Here is a 22,441-nt window from a genome sequence, read left to right as displayed (position 1 = left end):
AAGATGAGTGATGAAGGGAATTCTGGATAAATAAAATTTAGGAGGATTCTATTCCCTATTGTCGCAATTCCTTTCCCTTCCAGGGAATTGCAAACATTTTGGTGAGGAGGAGGATTAGGACAGGATAAGGATCTCTAGGACTTGACCTGGTTTGTTCTGCAGCCTTTTTGCTCATTGAGCCCTTTACTGGATTCGATAATACTGAGGAATCAGTTCCTTCAACAGCACCACACTGTAGAAGACCTGATGTTTAGGGACGCAGACACCGTGTCTAAAGATCTGACACACGGTGGGTGCTTAGTAGATTTGGGTGTAGTAAGAGAAGACTCCTGAGGGTTTTCATCTCTCTGTTACACTCCTGCTCTGATGCCCCAAGTGAAAAGTCCCGAAAGTTTGGGAGGACATCACAAATATGTAGCAATCTAGTATTGAATAGGACTTATTAATCAGATCAGAAACAGGGTGTAAACAACCCATTTGGCACTATCTGTGTAGACCCAGTGTACACAGCCTGCCCGGAGGAGGCTCTTTTTAAAATAATAGTATAAACGTGAGTTACCTGCATTTTTGTATGAACTTTGAAAGAGAACATCCAGAGCAAGAATTAGAAAAAGCACAAAACACATAGATGTTGATCTCTCACTAATTTTCAGTTTGCACTTACTACTTAATCTTGAGATACATCCCTACTCTAATTTCTCCCTAGTCCAACGGAGTCAGTTGCCAGGAGCTAGACAGGAACCCTGAGTAAATCAAGTAATCTCTGGGGCTCCAGGACTTCCCTAAGGGGCTCAGAGCCCAGTTCCCTGCCCAGTGGGTCCTTTTCACTCTTCAGAGGATCGGATTCCCATTACAGACTAGGCATGAACCTTCTTCCCCTTTCCAGCTTTTACAATTTCTTGTGCTCAAAGAGTCCTAAAGATAACCGCAGGGAATACATACCTGACATATTTTCCTCTCTGAAGCACTTTCCTCATGTGAAAACTCTCCTCAAAGAATACTTTAAGAGAATAGAAAAGAACAAGGCTGAGCTGCATTCGTCAGCCAATAAGGACCTTGGAAATAACTCCTCCAGCTGCTCATTTCTAAAAGTAGAAAGCTGAGAGCCAGAAAACTGGAGTGGGTTGCCTAAGAACACACAGAACTCTGCAACACAATTCTCCAGCAGTTTGAAGTATGTGTACTTTCCAGCCCTTTTCTCTGCCTACTACACCTTGTAAACATGTTCTGAACAGATGGGAGAGCGATCCACTGCAGTTAACCCCAGACACACACAGAGAACCCAAGGTAAGGGGGCGGCTGGGGACAGAGAGCCCTCTGGGAGCCCTGTTGGTCCAAGCATGTCGGAGACCTGAGTCATTCTGGAAAGCCACGTGGATGGAGGGGCCGGGGTGGGGGTCAGTGAAGCAGCAGGGTGCCCAGGTGATGGCAGCAGGGCTGGCCTTCTCCTCCCTGGTCTGCAAGCTTTGAACCTCTTGGGCCCAGCAGGTGGGCAGCAGGGTTGGGGGCATTAGCATTTGTTTCTCCACTTTGATCTTTTGTCTTTTAAGTGCTGTGGAGGATCTTGTTGCCTGGAGCCTGACTGAGAGGCAGAGCAGGAGAGACTGTGGCTTCCATACTGTGAAAGACTTCTCTTCTCAAAGCCCACTGCCCATCTCACTGCCTCCCACAGGTCATTTCCTTGCCCTTCCTGCCTCTCAGTTTTCCTCATCAACAAAGTAGGAATGTTGGACTCATTGAGTGATTTTCAGACTTCACCTTTTAGCAGCAGAACTTTACCTTTTTCCCCTCAATTTATACCCGAAACCCAACCCTCAAAGCAAAGCACAGCTGTTTCACCTGAAGCTGGAGGTGGGGATCTCTGTCTCTTTGGATAACCTTGAGGCTCCTTGTTGAGGGCAGGTGACCCCCCAGGTCCAGCTGGAAGCCACTAGGAGCATATTTAAAAATCTCAGGACTGGATGACATTGAACTCCCCTTCCTGTTCCCATTTATAATTCTAAAGCTAAGCCCTAGGAATTAGGGGGAAGGGAGCCAGGAACTCTAGTCCCAATTATATAAATGAACTGACTGAAAGCCATGAGTGTGCCATGTGATTGGCCCAAGATGTGGAGCAACTCTGCCTCTTTCTGTCAAGTCTTGCCCCCGTTATGCCTCCATGTGGAGATCACGCATACATGTACTCAGGCCAAAGAAAAAAACTAATTTAGAGTTCCCCAAATACAATGCTTTTATCCCTCTGTGCTCCTATAAATGCTCTTCCTTCTACTCCAAATGTAATTCATGCATTCGTCAGACTCTTGAATGGGCCCATGTTTTTAAACTAGGTTCAGTGGCATCTCTTTTCTGAAGAGTGTTCCAAATCTCATGGTCTTTTCTATGTGCACACATAATTTTCTGGAGTTGCTTCTGCTGTAATAACAGTCTTTGGTGATTTAGCCCCTTGACTGTTCCACTAGGGGACCATAAATCTGGTTTATATTTTTGGGACAGTTCCAGGTATCTTGCACATAGTAGATATTCAAATATGTGTAGTGAGAGAATGAACAAAGGAAGGAGGGGCACTGCTGGGATTGGCTGAAGAGCTGGCTCTCTGTCACAGCTTTGCCATCACAACAGTCATGGAGCAATTTTCATCTTCCTCTCTTTAGTTACGGCCTGATATCTTCTTCCATAATATTTCCTAACATTCAGCTTCACGGAGCAAAGGCAATTTAAATGTAAGACTGTCTTTAGCTTGCTTAATCAACTAGCTTCATCTGCTAAGGACAGATCAGTGTGGTCAAAACTCAAAAGCCACAGGGAAAATTTCCCCCAGGAAAGTCATTCAGCACAGGTTGTAAAGGAAGAAAGAAACTTTCATCTGTTGGCCCCCTCGTGTGTGATGGATGCTTTATCCTAGTAGGAGGACCAAGTGCTCCACCTTCTTCATCCCTTTAGTCCGGCCTACTACCACACTCCACATCCCTGTCTGCAAGGAAGTTGGGTTTTGGCACTTTGACACATCAAGATATTGCTAACCAGATGATCCTATTTTGGAAGTTTGTTAGCATCCTATAAGCTTCTCTGAAAATTATGAGATAAGGAGGAAAAAAGGATCATTTCCAGCTGCAGCTGTGGGGGTCCAGGGCCTGCAGTGTGGTAGAAGTGTCCAGCAGCACCCAAGTGTCCTGAGACAGTGGCCTCAGCAGTGGTGTTCCAAGTCAACCATCTCTGGCAGGGCCTGGGCTGTACCAGCCCTCTCCTGCTTTCCACTGGATAGCTGTCTATCCTCTGCATTCAAAGTAAGAGCTATCTGATAGAGTCAATTTAATCCCTTTGTGTTTATATTAAAAAATAAATAGAATTTGCCAACTTGGACTTAAGGGGTAGCAATTCAGAACAGAACTTGCAGACCAGAGCACAGTGATGAAGCCCAGACTCTTCAGAGACAAGATGAGAAAGAAGGAAGAAGGGAGACCAAGGTGGAGGGGGTGATCTGAGGGGCTTCTTTCAAAGTGAACTCGACAGAACTCGAAGAAGACCTAAGGAGAACAGTTTAAAAATGGTTGCACCATCCTTTATATTCCCAGTGGCTTAGGTGATGGACTGAGCGCTCACGCCATTCAGACACTGGAGGACAAAGAACTGGCTTTGTGTTTTCCTCAAGTTGCTCTTACAACAGCCCTCAGAGATAAGCTCCCCTAGTCTAGCACTACTCAGAGCACAAGAAGCCTTTTCTCAATGGCCTTTTGCCATCTGGCTGTTTCTTGGAGGCCAGGACCTTGGGCCAGGAGTGAGGAGCAGGTGGAAGCCTGAGGGAGGGGTTATGTTCTAATATTGAAAGAGTAGTTACAATTGATATTGAAAGAGTAGTTAAAAGCCTTTCAGGGGTGACAGTGCCTCCGCCACTGAGAAGTCTGCTGAGGGGGACAGGAAGAGGCACCATCTCCAGAAACTTAGTTGAGAGGCTGACTTCTGGAGGAAGGATTTTCCTCAACCCTTTTAGGTTTTATTGGGCGGCTTAAGGATTAAAGTGACAGGAAACAAATTAACAGGAGAAAATTAAACAAAAGTTTAATAACATGCATACATGGAAGAGACCCAGGAGAACTGAGTGATTTGCCAAAATGGCCAAAGGCCTTACTTTAAATACTATCTTCAGGTAAAGCCATTAAGAGGATGTTGGGGGTAGTGGTTTGGGACTCCAAAGGAGAGGAAGGAAATTCACATGGAGGTGGAAAAGCACGTGTTTGGCACATAAACGTTTGCTGAGTCTTGCAGAGACAGGGGGGCACAGGGTGGACGGTGATCTCTAGGACCAGCTGAATGCCCCCACCACACCTAGCCCATAGTTTTTGCAGATATCACTGCTGATAGCCCTTTGCCAGGGGTAGAAAAGTTCCCTCTATTGAAATTCAATTAGGCAGTTAATGAAGGAGATCAGAGTTTTGTGCTGAGTCTTTTGGGCCTGAAATTGTTTTCAGCCGGAAATAATCCATATGCTAAAGATTTTTGGGTGGCAAGTTTTTGCTCCCTGACACTGATGAATTTTTAAAGCCCTTTCCATGTGATGACAGGCCAATTCAGATCCTGAAAATGTGTTGAGTTAGTACCAGGTGCCAAGCGGGTGCTATGCTTTGGGGCATCAGCTGTGGACAAGGACAGTCTTGCCCCAAGGGTCTGGAGAGAGATACACTGCCACGCGGAGTTCCTGGGCACTTGTCACTCACTCCTTGCCAGGACATTGGTGGAATGCTGGACCAAAAGTGACCAGGAGGGATTTTCTGGTCCCTTCACTTTTTTATCTTCATCCTCTGTTGTCCATTGACTTGGCCATGTTTTTGTCTCAGAGCTGAAGCTATGTGCAGTGCATTCTTGGTCTCTCATCTGTGATTGCTTGAGCTTACTTTGCTTTCATCATTTTCCTGACTTTATCAGCTGTGCTTACACTGCTCAGTTGTATTTACACTGCTCAAGCCTCTTCCGTCCTTGTTTGCCATGGAAGCAGAATATGAAAATGCAACTCCAAAACAATGGAAACAGACTATTACTCTCTTCCGTAACGTCTTCCATTAATAACTGGCACAAAGGAGGATTCTGTTATATATATAATGTATTAAGATTGTGTCAGGCACATAGGAAGCACTCAATGTATGTTAGCCATTATCATTAGAAACCTATATCTTTCAAGCTGATGTTTATTTGGGAGAAGTCTATTACACTGAAGTCCATCTTGGCTCTCATTATCAAATGGCCCCTTGACCATAGCAGGTGGGGTTTGGGCCACCTGCTTCCTGCTGCTGTTGGTTTCCCTGCTTAGCAGTTTCATTCCCGTCTCCCAGCAGGTTATATCTGCTCTTCACTCATCACCCCACCCTTACCTTGAACTGTCAGTGGGGTCAGAGAAACATGCACTCCCTATTAAATTTTAACCACACATTGAGGACAATATGAGGTCATTTATCTGCTCAACCAATACTGTGAGCCCTTACTCTGTGCTGGGAGCTGTGCTGGGTGCTGAGGCTACAGAGATTAATGAATCATAGCCCCTGCTCATCAGAGACTCTGGTAGGTAAACAAAGTGGAACATGTTAACGACATCCAGGTATGAACAAAGTGTCCCTTTGTTATGGCCAGTGTTCCTGGACACGCCTATTCAAATGGAATTATCCCACCTAAAAGACAAGCCAGTAACACCCCCACCACCAGCACCATTTTCTCCAGAATCAAAACAAAATTTCACGGTACTTGGAGTAGGTTAGAGAATTTGTAAGCAACTATTGACTCACTTGCTCCCACTTCCTATGGAAAAGAGATCTTTTTCCTCACTCATGTTAGAGATGGCCATGTGACATGCTTTGGTAGAAGTGACAAGTTTTAAGTTCTGAGCCCAAGATTTGAGGAGTACCCTGTGGTTTTTTTTTTTTTTTTTTTTTTTTTTTGCTATTCTGAGAGCTTCTAACCCCCTCCATAAGAAGGACAAAGCCCTGATAGCTGCTACCCTTTGCACTGGGCCCAGAGCGAGGTGTGTGGTGCAGACCTGAATTTACTCCCAAGGCTGAAGCAGAGCCATTGAAATGACCTAAACATGCATATGCAAGAAATTCATATATATATATATATATATATATATATTTACGTTATGTGATTCTGTACTTGTTACAGAGCAAAACTGACTAATACTGTGCTCAATATGACTACACTCACGATCTCTTGCCTTCTCACTTTTAACAACTCACCTGTTGTCAAGCCCACTGTGTGAGGTATTCCCTCTGCCTGGACTTGTCTTCTTCACTTGTCATTCAAAGCCTGGATCAAATTTTGATCTTTTGAATGATACCCTTCTTCATCCCCACCCCAAAATAAAAATAAAGATGATGATGATAATAATATCACTAACAATAAACTGCTAATTCATTCAGTATGTATTGATTGGATGCCAGCTCTGAGCAGATCCATGTTCTCCCTGTGTGCCCTGCAAACTCTTTATTCAAATTCATCAGGCCCTCACCACACTGCATTGCAATTCATTGCTTAGGAGGCCCGCTCTCCCACAAACTGTTGCCCTCTTTTAGGGCAGAGGCCCTCTCTTTCGTCTCTATGTCTGGGTGTGAGGATAAGCACAAAATAAATGACAGCTGAATTCAATCTCTTATGAACAGTAGTTGACAGCATGTGTGGCCAGTTCCCTGAATGAGAGAAAGAGGCCAGAGGGACCCACAGCTGGGGCTGATGCAGCTCCCACCTGCAGGCCTGGCCCTGCCTCGGGTCCAAACCAAACCTGACCAGGGCAGGAAGTCCTCAAGCATCTTCAGAATCGAGTCCAGCAGAGCTTAGTGTTGATTCACCCTGTTTATTGGCCTCGTGTATGAGTCATTTCCCCAGCAATGAGTTCAGGATTCCACTATTTTTCCAGGGTCACCAGACCTGGGAGGTGGTCTCTGTTATCCCCAGGCTCCTAGGCTACCTTCCTCACCCCTGCCACCAGCTAAAGCACCTCCACAGAAAGCAGGTTCTGAGCCTGCTTTCAGGCTCCATTGGCCAGACCTGGGAGGTGGTCTCTGTTATCCCGAGGCTCCTAGGCTACCTTCCTCACCCTTGCCACCAGCTAAAACACCTCCACAGAAAGCAGGTTCTGAGCCAGGGCTTCTTGCTAGGTGCTGCTATACAGGACTGGCTTGTTTGGTCCTGAGTTCTGGTAGTTTCTCTAGTCACTTGATCCCAGCTTTGTTTTGGCCAGCCCTTTCTCTTGTTACTTCAGTTCTGTCCCTGGAACCCAGCTAGTCTCTGCAGCCTGCTCCCAGATGGCAGTCACCTCTGACTTGAGAATTTGAGTATAAAATCCCCACTATTATTTGGTGACTGCTGCTGTTTCGGAAAAGGCGATGGCACCCCACTCCAATACTCTTGCCTAGAAAATCCCATGGATGGAGGAGCCTGGTGGGCTGCAGTCCATGGGGTCGCTAAGGGTCGGACATGACTCAGCGACTTCACTTTCACTTTTCACTTTCATGCATTGGAGAAAGAAATGGCAACCCACTCCAGTGTTCTTGCCTGGAGAAGCCCAGGGACGAGGGGGTGGGGGTGCCTCATGGGCTGCGGTCTCTGGGGTTGCACAGAGTTGGACACGACTGAAGCGACTTAGCAGCAGCAGCAGCAGCTGTTTAGTTGCTAAGTCTTGTCCAACTCTTGGTGATCCTAAGGAAGGAGCCCACAAGACTACTGTGTCCATGGGATTTCTGAGGTAAGAATACTGGAGTCAGTTGCCATTTCCTTCTCCAGGGGATCTTCCTGACCCAGGGATTGCATCCCCCGTATTGGCAGGCAAATTCTTTACCACTAAGCTACCTGGGAAGCTCTTCCATATATACACTTCCATGTAATTTGCCACCCAACACCTAACATGTGGTGATGGAGATCAGAGGAGTTGTTCCCTCTGGGGAGGGGGGTGATAATTACTGGTAGCTACCACTAAACACTCAGATTTTTGAAGACAGAGTTCAGTCCAAAATAGAAATAGGTCCTGTTGTATATATGCCACTGAAAAAACATTGAATGAATAAATGGAAGGATGAATGCTCTGCCTTGGAGCTCACCTTCCAAAGGATAAGAGAACCAGAGTGAACATACTATTTGAGATTTCAGATGGAAACTTCAATTTTGTGTCTCTCTTATTCTCCACTTGTTCTAATCAGCACCTCTTGCTGATTCTAAGAGTTCCCATCTCAACCTAAGCTTCCTCCTCCACACCACCCCCAATGCCCAACCTCCAACTATTCTTCTGCCTCCACTATTTTGTCTAGTCCCTGCTGGCATAAGGCATGTCCCCATCAGTGAGTTCTGGGACCCTGGTCCTTAGGTTCTGCCCTTACTGGCAACCCATTATCAAACACGCCAGCCATTTACACGGTGTCTTTACGGCTCAATTCTGTACCCATGCTCTTCCCCAAACCATGATACTAGGCTGGTTGAGGGGAGGAAAGTACGTGAGGTTTTGATGGAACTCAGCACGTCCCCATTGCTCTCTAATGCCCTGGTAAGCAGCCCTACATCTCTGCTGAATCCTGAGATGAGCCACAGAAAGGGAGAAAACCCAGAAGTCCTATCTATCCCTGTGCTATAGGTCTCTGTCCTCACAAGACCCTGCAGCAAATGACTCTGCTAAGAACCCTCAATACAAGATGCTGGTCCATCAGGAGAAGGTGAGAAGTCTGAGACCATCCCCTGTATCAAGCAAGAGGAAGCTCCTTTTGGAGGGAGTGTAGAATTTTGAACATGGGTCCGGCAAGGTCTTCCAAGAGACACCAAGGGGCAGACAACACAGGGAGCATATCTCCTTTGCTCAACAAACAGCTCTGGCTTTTTCAGCTACACCCAGATCCAGTAAGCTGCTGAGCCTCCCCACTCCCCAGCTCAGGGAACCCCCCAGGCTAGCATGATGCTCTAAAGAAAAAAAAAGCCATGGAAGACAAGACGGTAGCCTCTTCTGTTCTGAATCACATAGTCTCAGAATCTTGGAACTGAAAGGTCCAGGGCTGCATTGCAATTCAGTCAGTCCTCTAAAACATCTCTGATCAAAAGTCATCCTATTTGAGAATACCTCAGGCGACAGAGTCCTCACTACCTCACCAAACCATACACATCTTCTTCGCACATTATATTCTTCTTTAAATGGAACTGAAACCTGCCTCCATGTCAGACTCTAGCATTTCCATCTGAGCTCCCACAATGCCTCAGTTTTGGGAACATTTAATAATCCTCCAGTTTACTATACTCTTCTAAAGTGGTCAGAATTCCATTTCTCTTTAAATGTCCCTCTGGGGCTAAGAAGAGAGTCTGAGAAGATAACTTCTGTGAGTTGGATCACTGAAATACCCTGATGTCTTCAAGGCATTTATTTATAGCCCTTCCCTAAAGAGAAGCATCACTCCAGCCTTAGTTTGCCGGTCTCTCCTACTTCTGGTCAGGGGAGGACATGTGGCAGCTAAGGGCAGCCCCCAACCCCACAGAACCCCTCTTCTCCCCTTTCCCTGGCTCCATGCCTGTGCACACACTTCTCATCCCTAACACCCCTTTGCCACCGGGGCTGCCTTTTTTAACATGCAACTTTCACATAAAATCCTTCAAATGAAAACAGGTACTTTTCATTTTGCTCCCATAAACAGACACTTTCTAAATATTTAGACATCTGTATATAATGCCCTTAAACTGTTTGTTCTGAAGCATAAATAGGTATCTCTGTGTTTGAGTTAGTGTCTGATATGTTTCTCATTTAAGGAGAAAACATAAAAAATAATTGGAATAACTACAGCCAGGAACAATGCTTACACAGCATGTCAGTATCTTTTATTGTGTCTTAAAGTAAAAGCTTCAATTGTGGGAGTCTTTTCTTCCCTGTCAAACAGAAGCACAGCTCTTGCTTTTAACCCTTCACAGGACTTGGCTGTCTCAAGCAAAGGGAACTGGCAAAGGACCCATTATTTAGGGCCTGATTTGCCATCTATTCTTTGGAACAGTACACTGATTCCTCATCCTCAATTTTTCACTGAGGGGAATGAATTCCCATTTTACTCTCAAGGAAGGAATAGTATAAAGCCTTCCCCAACCCCTAATTGCTTCTCAAGGATCAGATGAAATGAGGAAGAAGGACTCCAGCACATAGATCTGCCCTTCTGAATTCTCTTGTTGGAGTCTCCTGAGGGGTCTGTGATGGTCCATCCACCTCCATCAGAACTGCGTGGGGAAGTATAGCTCAGAGTGGGAGGAATTAGGGAGTCTTTGTGGTTAGAAGTCTCAGTTATTTTCTCTAATCAACATCACTCTGATTCTGGTTGCTTTCTTAAATGAAAAGAGGTAGAACTAGAACTTTTTTAGATAAATAGGCTGAAATTTCCTGTAATGTCCACCCATTGGCTCTGCAATGGACTGAATCATGAATGAATTGAATAGTGTCCCCCCAAAATTTATATGCTGAAGCCTCAACTTGCAATGTGATGGTATTTAGAGATGGTTTAGATGAGGTCATGGGGTTGGGGACCTTACAATGGAATTAATGCCCTTATGAAAAGAAACACCAGAGAGTTGCTCCTTCCTCATTAGTACAAAGAAGAGCTCATGTGAGCACAAGGCAGGACAGGAAGCCTCAGACTGAAACTTACCTTATGGGCACCTTGATCTTGGATTTCCAAGCCTCCAGAAACTAAATTTCTATTGTTTAAGCCACTCAGTCTATGTATTGTGCTATAAGAACTTGAGAAGATGAAGACAAGCCCAGTTTATTCATTCTTTTATTTATTGAACATCTACTGAAACTCTCGTTGAGTAAGATACTCTGCTGGGTGCTTGAGATTAAAATAAAAATGAGGAAGTTTCCAGTTCTGCAGAGTCAGTTTGGATAACAGACAAAAAAGCCAGTAATTTAAGCACAAAGTATACTTTAGTGTAAAGACTACCACGATCAAGGCAGTGAGGACCCAGCAGAAGGGTCTGTCCACTTCTAAGGCAAGGCCAGCATCTGAATCCATGGAGATGAGACCAAAGCTTGCAGTCTCATCTCCATAGTGTAGGACCTGATCTCCTCCAGGAATTGCAGAGCAGGACAGCCATCCCTGCAGAAGCAGTGTGGGTCGGAGTCCTAAACCTGGAGGAGAACCCAGAATCCCATGACAATCCACACATTTGCAGGGTCAAGGAGTGGTGTCTTCCCTCCACTGGGAGAGTGACTGCAGCATAGACAGCAGTGCCCTGTCTCATGCACTCTGTCTCAATGCAGCAGCCAGGGGGATCCTTCTAAACCATTAGAGCACATCATTCCTCATCACATAGCTTTCCATGAACTCCAGATTGCTCCGAGAACATGCAAAAACCCTCACATGACCAAAGAGGATGCTACAGTCCTGCCCTCATTACTTCTCTGGTTGTCCTCTTGGTGCCCTGGTCATCCACTCCTCTCAGCCTGCTGGTCTCCTTACCCCAGGCCTGTCCCCACCTTAGGGCCTTGTCACAGGCTGTTCTCTCTGCCTGGGACACTTTTTCTCCAGATATCTTTGTGATGACCCCCTTCCCTCCTTGGCGTCTCTGCTAGAATACCACCTTCTTGATGAGTCCTACCTGACCATGCTTAACTACAGTGCAGTCTCACACCAACTCTAACATCAGAACAGTTATAGTTCTATTTTTGTTTTCTCTTAACAGTTCTTGTTTTCTAAAACAGATTGTTTACCACATCTATTTGTATTTCTTCTCTTTGGCCCCCTGCAACACACATGCATTCATGAATTGTAAGTAACCTAAATTCATAATTTTTAATCTGTTTCAGTCACTGACACATTTCAATTATCCAGAGCTGGGACTGGTAGTGGGTACTTGCAAATGATTGAATTGTGTTCCCCCAAACTCATCTTGAAGCCCTGAGCCCCAGTGAGATGGTATGTGGAGAGAGAGCCTTTGAGAGATACTTATGTTTTGATGAGGTTATGATGGTGGGATCCCCATTACTGTATAGGATTAGCATTCTTATAAGAAAAGACCTGGTCTTATAAGTCCTGAATATTCATCGGAAGGACTGAGGCTGAAGCTGATACTCCAATACTTTGACCACCTGATGCAAAGAACTGACTCATTAGAAAAGACCCTGATGTTGGGAAAGATTGAAAACAGGAGGAGAAGGGGATGAAAGAGGATGAGCTGGTTGGATGGCATCACCGACTGGATGGACTTGAGTTTGAATAAGCTCCGGGAGTTGGTGATGGACAGTGAAGCCTGGCGTGCTGCAGTCCATGGGGTTGCAAAGAGTCGGACACGACTGAGTGACTAAACTGCACTGAAGAAAAACCACAGAGTCCCTCTCTGTCAGTTGCTGTGTGTGTGTGTGTGTGTGTGTGTCTGTGCGTGCACACATGCACACCATCTGAGAACACATTAAGAAGGTGGTGGAGAGCCAAAATGAGATTCTCCACCAGGAGCTGAATTGATCTTGAACTTCCCAGCCTCTAAAACTGGGGGAAATAATATTTTGCTTAAGCAGCCTGAGAAGACTAAGATAATACTTAAAAACACACATACAAAAAAACAAAAAAAAAACCTTGTCAAATAAAGGAGTAATGCAATCATAGGAACAGCTCAAACCAAATAATGCTCTGATGTGAACCTTTCCTCTTGATTTCTTTTACAGTTTGACCAATAATTCACATAATACACATATAGTTAACTGTCTGACTTGTTTGAGTTCTAGTAAATTCCTCTGTTTGCTTGCTTCTTTAACATATATTATTTCCTTCCTATTGTGGATAAGCCTCCTAATCTGACTTCTAATCTTATTCTGCCTTGACTTCCTTATTATACATTTTTATTGCCTTTGATCAGAGCTTTGACCTACGCTGCTATGCCTTGGGCTTCCCGGGTGGCACTAGTGGTGAAGAATCTGCCTGCCAGTGCAGGAGACTAAGAGACTCACTTTCTACCCCTGGGTGAGGAAGATCCCCGGAGGAGGAGGGCATTGCGACCCACTCCAGTATTCTTGCTTGAAAATCCCATGGGTAGATGAGCCTGGTGGGACACAATCCATGGGGTTGCAAAGAATCGGATACAATTGAAGCGACTTAGCGCGCGCGCACTCACACACACACACACATACACACACACACACACACACACACACACACACACACTATGCCTTGAAAGGAACAAATCCACCTCCTTGTGGATAAGCAGGATGACAGCTCCTGGATCCAAAATCCGAGGAAGCCCATGTCTCCATCACCCACGGTGGCCTGATGCCTGCATATAACCAACTCCATTAACCCCTTCCAAGGCAGAGGAAAAAAAAAAAGAAACTCCCATGAAGATACCAGTTTGAGAAATTGAAGGGTTTTATGGGACAAATCCCATACAAACAAAAGAATACTTGCTGTGCAAACCTTTAGTTTTTCTTTTCTGAATTTTGGACTTTTCACATATGCAGTGAGATAAGTATCCTATAGAACTGTCATGATGATTAAATGAGATTGTCTTATGGTGAGGACACAGCACAGCATCTGGTTCTTTACGAGGTTAATTGCTCTTAGATATGATTGGAAGGAGCCAAAATGGCACCTGGATGTATCTCTCTCTGTGCGACCCCGTAGACGGCAGCCCACCAGGCTCCTCCATCCCCGGGATTCTCCAGGCAAGAACACTGGAGTGGGTTGCCATTTCCTTCTCCAATGCATGATAGTGAAAAGTGAAAGTGAAGTCACTCAGTCGTGTCTGACTGTTAGTGACCCCATGGACTGCAGCCTACCAGGCTCCTCCACCCGTGGGATTTTCCAGGCAAGAGCACTGGAGTGGGGTGCCATTGCCTTTTCCGCTGGATTTATCTAGATGTCATCAACTCAGGATTCTGTCCACCTATATCCTAGCAAGAATCAAGGATTTCATTCTTCTTTAATCAGTATTCTGTGTGGTTCATTTATCTGTACAAAATAAGGGCTGGAGTTTTATTAAGGAGTGCCCTTGGGTTCAACACTTGGGGAAGTGAGGGCAAGAAACTAGCAGGAGAAGTCTAGCTGCAGAGCAGGCCCAGTGGCAGTTTCAGGCCATGCTCCATCTCCATAGACTGGCCCATCAGGGTTGTCCAACGTGGGCTGAGACAGCCAGGTCTTTACACTCCTTCACTGATCAATCACTGAATGTGGACTTTGTGGGAAAAGTGTGACCTTGGGCAAGGGGCAGATCCTGAGGGACTGACAGTTGAAGGCCGATCTGCCAAGTGCACCGTTAGTGGCCAAGGCAACAAGCTCTTCCCTGAAGAGGAAGCTGGGAGGCCCATCACAACATGCACACGGTATGTTCTCCAGCCACCTGGCCTTCATCCTCAGTTCCCCATTCAGGGTATCAGTTACCCAAGCATACCTTCCACCCTAGATGTTGGCCATAGTCCAACAACTTTCAGGTTCTGCCTGACCTTGGGAAATAGGACAGAATCACTGTGTCCCAGCTCCTTGGCTGGCATCATGCTGTGAATGGAATGATCACTTCAGACCTGAATGCCATGACCTGTTGGACTTTGGTTGCTTGGAAAGTACAGCTCTGTCACCTGCTGGAACCTCCTTGTACACTGATTCCAGCTTAATTAAAGCTTAATTTCTATACCCGTGGCTTATACACTGTGTCACCTTTCAGGTCACAAAGCTCTCCATGGCTAAGTCAAATCCCTCTAATCTTATCTCTGCTCAAGGGACTGAATCTGGGTTCATTCCATTCTCAACATAATTTAAAAAAAGAAATAATGTAAACACGTCTCATCTTTATGAAACTTTACAATTTATAAGGTTCTTTACCTCCCATGCCCTAGGCTTTCTACAGAGCACCCCAGAGGACAAGCAGCACCCTTGATTCCCTTCTCCAGCTGAAGTTCAGGGTGACATGGTGACTGGCAGTGCACCTCAAGTGGAGTTGGAAGTGAACCCAAGGGCTTTGACTGCCAACTCTTCATGCCCTGCTGACTCCTGCTGCTCAGCTTCACGTCTCCTGTGCCCTCTCTTCTCCTTTTCTCTGTTCATTGCCCTCCCCAATCTCCCTTTCTCCCAGCCTAGCTGCAGGCAGAACCTCTTCTGAAGTAGGACAGATTATTTCTAAACTTTAGCAGAGAGGAGTAGATGGTAAGGATTTCAGTGGTCTTTTGCACTCAATGGAAAAGCCTATAGAGAGCCTTGTTTCCCCCAAAGGAAACACTCCCAGGCTGTAAGACTTTGAACAGGCCAGGAGACCCCCTCCAGTTCCCTCCAGTAGGTGACCAGGCACCATGCGCAGCAGTGCGATGTGACAGCGTGTGGAGGGCTCTCCAGTAAGCCAGACTTGAGTGCAGAGTTCATCTCCCTTTGCACTTAGGCTTTGTGACTTCTCTGAACCTTGGTTTCCTCCTCTGTTCAACCTAACTCATAAAGTTTCATATTTGTTTAGAAAACAAACGCAAAGTACTGAACTCAGTGCCTTGTTGCAGCATTCACATGTTCTCAGAAAATGGAAGTTCTCTTTCTTTTTCCTTTAACTCCCCTCCTCCAGCCCTAACTGAGAGAAGCAATGGGAGTGAGTTTGAATGGGAAAGAAGGAAGAGTATTCCAGTAGGGAAGAACAAAGTGAGCTAAGACCATAGGTGGGAAAGAGCTTGATGTCTGCCTGTGAGATGAACAGAGAGGTCAGGGTGGTTGTGTGTCCTGAGCAAGAAGGATGGTGTCCCAAACTAAATGGACCATTAGGTAGTACTAGGCCACATTAACACTTCGCCAGCCAGAATTTGGTTTTTGTTCTGAATACAAGAAGAAGCCACTGGAGAATTAAGAACAGGAAAAATAATGTGATCTGATTTTCACTGTAAGAAGATCACTTGGGCTATTAATGAAAATGTTTATGAATTAAGCCTTCCCTCATATGATATCCCTGGTGGCTCAGATGGTAAAGCGTCTGCCTACAATGCAGGAGACCTGGGTTCAATCCCTGGGTCAGGAAGATTCTCTGGAGAAGGAAATGGCAACCCACTCCAGTACTCTTGCCTGGAAAGTCTCATGGATGGAAGATCCTGGTAAGCTACAGTCCATGGGGTCGCAAAGAGTTGCACACAACTGAGTGACTTCACCTTCATATGATATCAGCTCTTTGAGGGCAAGACATAGAATTTGTATTAGTTAGTTAGTGTTTAGTTTCCTAGACCTGCGGTCATAGTCCATTAGGACTATACTTTAACAAAGTACAATAGATGGAGTGGCTTATAAACAATAGAAATTTATTTCTCACAGTTCTTCTGGAGGCTGGGAAGTCTAATATCAAGGCACCAGCAAAAATTTACTGCCTGGTGAGATCTTGCTTCCTAGTTTATAGATGGCTATTTTCTTTGTGTCATCACACAGTGGAAGGGATGAAGGAACTCTTTGGAGTATCTTTTAAAAGGGCACTAGTCCATTTATGATGGCCCCAAACTCATGACCTAATCACCTCCTAAAGCCCCACCTCCTCATACCATCACATTGGGGATTAGTTGCAACATTTGAATTTTGATGAAATATAAACATTCAGTTTATAGCATTTGCCATAACAAAATACCACAATCTGAGTGGCTTAAGCTAGAGAAATTTATTTTCCCATAATTCTGGAGGCTGGAAGTCCAAGATCAAGGAGTCAGCATGTTTAGTTTCTTCTAAGACTCTCTCCTTGACTTGCCAGTGGTCACCTTCTCACTGTGTCCTCACATAGTCACACATGTGTTTGAGTGTCCATGTGCTAATTTCTTCTTTTTATAAGAACATCAGTCACATTGGATTAGAGCCTACCATAACAACTTCATTTTAACTTAATTGCGTCTTTAAAAGTCTTATCTCCAAATACAATCACATTCTGAGGTTGCTAGAAAGACACAATTCACATTTTGTGTTCAGAGATGGAATCCATTGTACATGACTTTTTTTATGAGGGGAGGAAACATAATTTAGCACATATTAGTTAGTTAGTTCGGAGAAGGCAATGGCAAGCCACTCTAGTACTCTTGCCTAGAAAATCCCATGGATGGAGGAGCCTGGTAGGCTTCAGTCCATGGGGTCGCTACAAGTCAGACTCGACTGAGCGACTTCACTTTCACTTTTCACTTTCACACAATGGAGAAGACAATGGCAACCCACTCCAGTGTTCTTGCCTGGAGAATCCCAGGGACGGCAGAGCCTGGTGGGCTGCCGTCTATGGGGTCGCACAGAGTTAGACACGACTGAAGCGACTTAGCAGCAGCAGCAGTTAGTTAGTTGATCATTCAATCATTTGATAGACTGGATAATAAAGCTAAAATATACTAACTTTGTAATTCCTCTGTACCATACAGTGCAGTGTCAGGATCCCATCAGGAATTCACTATAGGACTGTCGAATGCATTCAGATGTCTGGCATGCTCACGTAGACAAACATGCAAAGGAAGTTCTTATTTTGGTTCATATACTTTGGTGCCATATATATAGTGACTGTGTCATGAGACCAAGGACAGACTTTTATTCACAGGAGTTCAGGCACCTACTAAACTTACTTAATGGGTGATCAGAACTTCTTACCTGATATAGGAGGCCCCTGTATGACATCTCTGAGCCAGATCCTGCTGCTTTTGCCTCAGCAGTACTAGGCACAGAATCCATCACCTCAGCAGGCAGCCCATTCTGTGCAATTCTGTGTATACAAAAAACAGGGACAGCAAGCTCAAGTTTTAGTACTTGAGGTAAAGGATTGGGGTCAGTGGAGTTCTTTATTTCTCTAAATGGAGCAGCCATCACTTATCTCCAGCTAATTCCTTCCTTGTAGGAACATGGGGGCCAGTATTATCAGATTTCCAATTTTTCCAAAGGGCTCAGAAATCTGGATCCTGAAGGGAAATCTCCCAGACTTTAAAATCTAACCAATCTAAAAATGAAACAAACAAACAAAAATAACACAAGGGCAGCAAAGAATGGGCTTCCCTGGTGGCTCAGTGGTAAAGAATCTCCCTGCCCAATGTAGGAGTCGTGAGCTCTATCTCTGAGTCTGGAAGATCTCCTGGAGGAAGAGATGGCAACACATTCCAGTATTCTTGCCTGGGAAATCCCATGGACAGAGGAGCCTGGTGGGCTATAGTCCATGGGATTGCTGTAGAACAAGGGTCAAGTACCACTCAGTGACTAAACAACAGCAACAAAGAATTGTAGCCCAGAATTTGTCATGGGTCACAGTTTGTAGACTTCAGTTCAGGGCTACTGCCAGACCATATGATGGCTCTGTGCAGATTAGAAAAAGCACCTCCCAAACCAGATGCAACCCACAGAAGCACAGGGTGAGGCCTAGATTTCAATCTTCACCCATCACCTCAACTAGAACCTCTGTGCAGTACACAAACTGCCCAACTACAGGCAATTACATGCCTTCCTTTTGACTGTTATCTGGAATTTAATCACCTTACAGTTCACATCTGTTGATTCTATTTCTTACCAGATGTAAGACCCCAAAGTGCTCTGATTCTCCTTCAGTTCAATTCAGCCCCTCAGTCATGTGTGACACTTTGTGACGCCGTGGACTGCAGCACGCCAGGCTTCCCTGTCCATCACCAACTCCCGGAGCTTACTCAAACTCATGTCCATCAAGTCAGTGATGCCATCCAACCATCTCGTCTTCTGTTGTCCCCTTCTTTTCCTGACTTCAGTCTTTCCCAGCATCAGGGTCTTTTCCAATGAGTCAATTCTTCACATCAGGTGACCAATGTATTGGAGTTTCAGCTTCAGTATCAGTCCTTCCAACAAATATTCAGGACTGATTTCCTTTAGGATAGACTGGTTTAATCCTCACAGTCCAGGGGACTCTCAAGAGTCTCCTCCCACACCACAATACAAAAGCATCAGTTCTTTGGCGCTCAGTTTTCTTTATTGTCCAACTCTCACATCAATACATGACTACTGGAAAAACCATAGCTTTGACTAGATGGACCTTTGTTGGCAAAGTAATGTCTGCTTTTTAATATGCTGTCTAGGTTGATCAAGGCTTTTCTTTCAAGGAGCAAGCATCTTTTCTCCTTATTTTTATCTTTTTGTTACCAGTCACACTTCAAATTACTCATTCAATGTTTATCTTTCCAACTAGATTACAAGCTCCAGGAGGTCAGGAGGTGATCTCTTATTGCCCACTCTACCCTCAGTGATATGCACAGAATCTGGCACATAGAAGACACCCAATAAATATTTCTTTATCACAAAGGGAAAAAAAGTAGAACAAATCAGCTTCCTCTTTCAGATTTGAGTGAATCATAGATGTGAAGGCAGTTATTCACATTGAGTGAATCATAGATGTTCTCGCTATGAAATGAATCCAGTTCTTTTACTTAGTCTTCATCGGGACTAGCTTCCAGAACTCTCATTATCTTGGTGAGTTTCCTCAGGACCCAGTTTAGCTCATCAGAAATATTTTGAAACTGTGGTTTCAAAACTTGAGTCTGTGACACTAGTGACCAATGGAATAGAAGCTTAAATTTGCTCTATCAGTCACTTTGCACTGATACTTCATTCAACCCACAAAACAGCCCTCAAGGTAGGAATCACAAAGAGAATTAGGGCTTTTGGAAATTAAATAACTTGTGAACCAAAGTCACATTGTTTGTTAGCAGAGGGACTGGTATTCAAACTTAAGTTGTTCTGACTCCCTGAAGCCGTGCTCTTTCTACCATGCCAGGCTTCTCTGTTCCATTAAATTATATTTAGCCACCAAGTCAGGAACTGTCTTGGGTCCAAATATCTCAAGCATGAATGAGTTGAGAAGTTCCAGGCTTGAAGGGTCAGAAATGGTAGCTGGGTCCATGGAGAGCAATGCAGCAGGCCACTCCATAGAAAACCATGTAGCCTCACAAAGGGAAAGATGTCTTGGGCCAGGACAGCTGAAAGGATGTTTATGGGAAGAAAACCTGGTGGAGATTAAATCCTGTGCACCCACAACACCCTTGATCCCAGACTGTTGTTTATGGCCAGAGCAGCAGAAAGCCAAACAGAAACTTATTTTTTTCTTTTTTCTGGTAATAGCTTTTGGGATTTGTCTTAGGACAAAGAAAAAGGGTTGCTGACCTGGGCAAACTGTCCCCACCTCCCTCCCTCCATATTTCAAAAAACATAACCCCCGAACCACAAATGAAAACGAGGGCAGATGAAGTCCAAACTTCTCAACTTTTCACTTTCAGCCTAGTTTTCAGCTCTAGGTCTTTGGGAGTTGTCAGTGACTAGATAAAATATTTGAATTTTAGGGTGATCGTTGTCATTCTGTCTCTTTATGAAGGACATTTCAAGACAGCTGGAAGAGAGGAGAGAGGCCAGAATTATTCTTATAGTCCAGTTATCTTTGAACAAGTCTCCAAACCTCAGCTGGAAAAAAATCAAAATAATGTTTGCAGAGCCAGCGAGCATATTTTCTGTCATTTCCAATCTTATTTTTATCTTTAAAAAATTTACAGAGTAGACAAGCACATTAGAAAGAATTGGAGAGAAATTTTGCAGAAGCAAATGAAAAAACAGTCCCATATTCCTTATCCAAATACTCTGCATTTGTGTGCGTTTTCTTCCCATCTTTTTTCTCTCCTTCATGTTACCAGGTTGCAATCATAGTGTTCATGTAACACTTGTTTAGATCTACATATTTTTAATTAATATTATACCATAAGCTTAAAAAATTAGTCTCCGTTATCATTGAGAGCTGCATAATGTAGTTTAATTGTTCCATGACTCCAGATTTAAACTGCATTTTTTATTAATGCATTAGATTGCTGTTATTAATATAATATATTGCTACTAAAATTAATTATTGTTTAAATGTAGTTGTACTTCTCAAAAACCAAAGATATATGATAAAAGAGCCCTTATTTTGTAGGATTATGTAAATTACACAGAATATAGACTAAAGAAGAATGAAATCCCAGATTTTTGGCATTAGCAGAAAATGTCAAAGTCATTTCATTCAAAATTCCAGTTGAATTTTGGGCTTCCCTTATAGCTCAGTCGGAGAAGGCAATGGCACCCAACTCCAGTACTCTTGCCTGGAAAATCCCAAGGATGGAGGAGCCTGGTAGGCTGCAGTCCATGGGGTCGCTGGGGGTCACTGAGGGTCGTACACGACTGAGCAACTTGGCTTTCACTTTTCACTTTCATGCATTGGAGAAGGAAATGGCAACCCACTCCAGTGTTCTTGCCTGGAGAATCCCAGGGACGGGGGAGCCTGATGGGCTACCGTCTACGGGGTCACACAGAGTCGGACACGACTGAAGTGACCTAGCATAGCATATAGCTCAGTTGGTAAAGAATCTGCCTGCAATGCAGGAGACCTGGATTTGATTCCTGGGTTGGGAAGATCCCCTGGAGAAGGAAATGGCAGCCCACTCCAGGATTCTTGCCTGGAGAATGCCATAGACAGAGGAGCCTGGCAGGCTACTGTTTATGGGGTCTCAAGAGCCAGACACGACTTAGCGACTAAACCACCACCACCTCTTTTATGTTTATGGTGAACATGTTCAGTCAGAGGGCTTCCCTCATAGCTCAGTTGGTAAAGAATCTGCCTGCAGTGCAGGAGATCCTGGTTTGATCCCTGGGCTGGGAAGATCCCCTGGAGAAGGGAAAGGCTATCCACTCCAGTATTCTGGAGAATTCCATGGACTGTATAGCCCATGGGGTTGCAAAGAGTCGGACACGACTGAGCGACTTTCACTTTCACGTTCATGTTCAGTCATGGGAAGCTCTGTCCTAAGAGAAGCATTCAGTTCTGTCTTGAACAACTCATATCTTTCTATCTATGACTTCCCTAGAGTAACAAGAAAATGTTTCCACCCCTTTCTGTTAGTAATAATCACTCTTCCCCCATCCCAATTAAGGCAGCAGTTTCCAATATCACTTAATCATTCCATAAATATTAATTGAGGGCCTCCTATATGTCAAACCCATTAATAGGCATGGGAGACAGAAGGAGACTAGCACATGCAATGCCTTTTATTCTGGTGACAGATCTGGGAAGGAAAAGACATATAAAATGGGTACCTTACGCAGACTGGAAGCACAGGGAAGGCAACCCAGAGGAAGTACCGCTGAACCTGAGATGAGAAGGCTGTTAGCTAGTCAAGAAGCATGGACATTGTTTTAGGCAGAGGAAAGGATAGGTACAGAAGCCCATGACAGAGACACTAGTCAGAGACGCAGACATCAACCCAGAGATGTGGGCAGCACGGGTCTTGCTCATACTCATTATAATAAAGCTTTTTGTTGATGATTCTCCTGCTAACTAGAGAAGCACACGCTATCCTAGGACTAAGGGACCTCAGAGATGACCTAGATCACTGATTCCCTGATCTTAGCACACAATGTGCCAAGGAGCGTTAGTTCCACTGGGTGATAAAGGCTTGTACTATATCACTCCTATGTTTAAAGATAAGATTCCTATGTTTAAAGATATAAGACTC

At 44.6% G+C, this 22,441-nt stretch overlaps 1 long non-coding RNA gene across 1 annotated transcript in view; it reads left to right on the top strand.

Annotated features, from left to right (window-relative positions):
* Positions 1–1,129: 1,129 nt before the first annotated feature.
* Positions 1,130–22,441, top strand: part of LOC139187304 (uncharacterized) — a 62,626-nt gene continuing 41,314 nt past the window's right edge. The window contains exon 1 of the long non-coding RNA XR_011570853.1: positions 1,130–1,287. This is a non-coding gene — a long non-coding RNA (uncharacterized lncRNA). The remainder of the gene's footprint in view (positions 1,288–22,441) is intronic.

Source organism: Bos indicus, chromosome 15 (assembly GCF_029378745.1).
Source record: "Bos indicus isolate NIAB-ARS_2022 breed Sahiwal x Tharparkar chromosome 15, NIAB-ARS_B.indTharparkar_mat_pri_1.0, whole genome shotgun sequence".
In the NCBI taxonomy this organism is placed as follows: domain Eukaryota; kingdom Metazoa; phylum Chordata; class Mammalia; order Artiodactyla; family Bovidae; genus Bos; species Bos indicus.
The sequence above is the reverse complement of the archived record's forward strand: the minus strand, read 5'-3'. Positions and strand labels throughout refer to the sequence as shown.